Source organism: Trichechus manatus, unplaced genomic scaffold, assembly GCF_000243295.1.
Source record: "Trichechus manatus latirostris isolate Lorelei unplaced genomic scaffold, TriManLat1.0 scaffold00050, whole genome shotgun sequence".
Classification (NCBI taxonomy): Eukaryota; Metazoa; Chordata; class Mammalia; order Sirenia; family Trichechidae; genus Trichechus; species Trichechus manatus.
Window position 1 is genome coordinate 2,231,965 of NW_004443986.1, and position 4,213 is coordinate 2,236,177.

The window sequence follows — 4,213 nt, forward strand, 5'->3', positions numbered from 1 at the left end:
CCAAACTAACACAAAATGATGTCGAAAATCTGAAGACACTCATAACAAGAGAAGAGATTGAAAAGTAATAAACAAAAACTCCCCCTTGCAAAAGCCCTGGCCCAGATGGCTTCACAAGAGAATTCTACCGAACATTCAGAGAAAAGCTTATACCAGTACTACTCAAACTATTTCAGAACATAGAAAAGGAAGCGACACTTACGAATTCATTCTATGAAGCCAGCATAACCCTGATAACAAAAGAAGGCAAAGACACCACAGAAAAAGAAAATTACACACCAATATCTCTCATGAATATAGATGCAAAAATTCTAGCCAACAGAATTCAGCATCATATCAAAAAAATAATACTCCACAACCAAGTAGGATTAATATCAGGTATGCAAGGATGGTTCAACATTAGAAAATCAATCAATGTAATCCACCACATAAATAAAAGGAAAGAAAAGAATCACATGATCATCTCAATCGATTCAGAAAAGGCATTCCACAAAGCCCAACACCCATTCCTGGTAAAAACTCCCAATAAAATAGGTATAGAAGAGAAATTTCTCAACATAAAAAAGGGCATCTATGCAAAACCAACAGCCAACATCATTCTTAATGGAGAGAAGCTGAAAACATTCCCCTTGAGAACAGGAACAAGACAAGGATGCCCTTTATCACCACTCCTATTTAACATTGTGCTGGAAGTGCTAGCTAGAGCAATAAGGCAAGAAAAAGAAATAAAAGGAATCCAAATTGGTAATGAAGAAGTTAAACTGTCCCTGTTTGAGGATGATATGATATTATACATAGAAAACCCTAAAGACTCCAGAAGAAAACTACTGGAACTAATAGAAAGATTCAGCAGAGTAGCAGGATACAAGATAAACATACAAAAATTGGTTAGATTCCTATACACCAATAAAGAGAATGATGAAAAGGAAATCAGGAAAACAATACCATTCATAATAGCCCCTAAAAAAAATAAAATACTTAGGAATAAATCTAACCAGGGATATAAAAGACCTATACAAAGAAAACTACAAAACACTGCTGCAAGAAACCCAAAGGGATCTCCATAAATGGAAAAATATACCATGCTCATGGATAGTAGACTCATCATTGTGAAAATGACAATTCTACCCAAAGCAATTTACAAATACAATGCAACCCCTAACCAAATATCAACAACATTCTTTAAAGAGATGGAAAAACTAATCATTAACTTTATATGGAAATGGAAGAAGCCCCGGATAAGTAAAGCACTACTGAAGAAGAAGAATAAAGTAGGAGGACTCGCACTACCTGACCTCAGAACCCACTATACAGCTACAGTAGTCAAAACAACCTGGTACTGGCACGACAGATACATTGACCAATAGAACAGAATTGAGAACCCGGATACAAATCTATCCACCTACGGTGACCTGATCTTTGACAAAGGCCGAAAGTCCATCAAAAGGGGAGCAAACAGTCTTTTAAACAAATGGTACTGGCAAAACTGGATGTCCATAAAAATGAAACAGGACCCATACCTCACACCATACACAAAAACTAATTGAAAATGGATCAAAGACCTAAATATAAAGCCCAAAACTATACAGTTCATAGAAGAAAAAATAGGATCAATGCTAGAGGCCCTAATACATGACATTAACAGGATACAAACCATAACCAACAACACACAATCTCCAGAAGATAAAGCTAGATAACTGGGATCTTCTAAAAATTAAACACTTATGCTCATCAAAAGACTTCACCAAAAGAGTACAAAGAGAACCTACAGAAAGAGAAAATAATTCTGGCTATTACAAATCTGACAAATGTCTAATCTCTAAAATCTACAGGAAAATCCAACACTTCTACAACAAAAAGACAAATAATCCAGTTAAAAAATGGACAAAGGGAATGAACAGACACTTCACCAAAAAACACATTCAAGTGGCCAACAGATACATGAGGAAATGCTTGCAATCAGTAACCATTAGAGAAATGCAAATTAAAACCATAATGGGATACCATCTCACCCCGACATTACTGGCAGGAATGTAATCTGGTATAAACTGTATTTAAGTTCTAGCAATTTCAACTTTGTGACCTAGGCCATCTTCACCTTATTTATAACATTTAGAAAATCGTTAACATAATTTTCTGCTTCCCAAACCAGATATCTAAGATACATGCGTTTCAGTTTCTCCTTCTAAGGAAACTTCTTTATTCTCTTGATTATTTAAGTGATGCTCTTTAGGACCTTTTCTGGCTCTTTAGATCACATCTTCCTTGAGCACTGAGTAAATAAAAGGACACTAAATTGGCATATAAAATATATAAGTTCTATCTTCTGGATTTACCTATCTCTTACTAGATATGTAACCTTGGATTAAGTTATTTAAGCTACTTAGATCTAAACTCTTCTATCCTTAAAATCTGAACGACAGCACCTATTCTTTTTACCAGGGAGTCGCTGAGTGGTGCAGTGGTTAATGCGGTTGACTGCTACTTGAAAGGTTGGTTGTTCAAGCCCATCCAATGGCTCCCCAGAAGAAAGACTTGGAAATCTACTTCCAAAAGGTCACAGCTATGAAAACCCTATGGAGTGCAGTTCTACTCTCCAACACACGGGACCACCATGAATTGGAATTGACTCGATTGTCTTTTTTTTTTTTTAATTCTTTTTACCTAAAGTGGAAGAATACATGGAAGAATTTGCAAAACATAAAATGCAGGGCTTATTCAAGTGGATCAGCACCACGGCTACCTGCAACAATCGGGTTCCACTGAATGCTTTATTCTAATAAAATGCCTTGTTGCCAATAAAATTTATTACTTACAATAGATATAAGATACATCCATCTTAAAATTTTGTTGCTGTTTCTATTGTGACAACATTCTGAGGTGTTCTCCAGACTCTATGATCTTTTTCTTATGTCATAATTTACAACTTAGAGCACAGTAGCTTACAAATTCATTTGACCAAAGTTAATTTGTCTACTTTTTTCTCCCTTCAAATCAACATTCTCAATTTCTGTTATTAATAAACTTCTTTCAGTCACCCTGAATTGAACCTAAGGAGTTATATTTGATGCATACTTCCCATTTATACTTCATTATAAATATCTCCCTTATTAATCTCTGTCTTTTAAAATCATGCCTAGGCATCAATGTTGTTGTTGTTTTTAGGTGCCGTGGAGTCGGTTCTGACTCACAGCGACCTTATGTACAACAGAACAAAACACTGCCTGGTCCTGCACCGTCCTCATGATCGTTGTTATCCTTGAGCCCATTGTTGCAGCCACTGTGTCAATCCATCTCATTGTGGGCCTTCCTCTTTTTCATTGACCCTCTACTTTACCAAGCACGATGTCCTTCTCCATGGACTGGTCCCTCCTGGTAACATGTCCAAAGTATGTGGGACGAAGTCACCATCTTTCCCTCAATAGTAGTTCTTTTTTTTTTTTCCCATGCAAAAATTTATACATGCATTGTTATGTGACTCTAATTGCTCTCCCCGTACTTTGACAGCACACTCCTCCTTTCCACCCCTGATTCCCGATGTCCATTCCACCAGCTCCTAATCCTCTCTGCCTTCCCATCTCACCTTCAGACAGAAGCTGCCTGTTTAGTCTCTTGTATCTACTTGAGTTAAGAGGCACATTCCTCACGAGTATCACTTTATGTCCCAGAGTCCAATCCAATCCCTGTCTGAAAAGTTGGCCTCAGAAATTGTTTTAGTTCTTGGCTGATAGAGAATCCAGGGGCTGTGCTTTCCAGGGTACCTCCAGTCTCAGTCAGACCATTAAGTCTGGTCTTCTTACTAGAATTTGAGATCTGCACTCCACCTTTCTCTTGTTCCATCCGGGACTCTCTGTTGTGTTCCCTGTCAGGGCTGTCATTGGTGGTAGCCGGGCACCATCTACTTCTTCTGGTCTCAGGCTGATGAAGTCTCTGGTTTATGTGGCCCTTTCTGTCTCTTGGGTTAATACTTTCATTGTGTCTTTGGTGTTCTTCACTCTCCTTTACTCCAGGTGGTAGGGACCAACTGATGCATCTTAGATGGCTGCTTGCAAGCTTTTAAGACCTCAGACGCCACTCACCAAAGCAGGATGCAAAACATTTTCTTAATAAGCTTTGTTATGCCAATTGACCTAGATGCCCCCTGAAAGCATGGTCCCTAGACCCCTACCCCTGCTAATCTGTCCCTCAAAGTGTTTGACTGTATTCAGGAAAC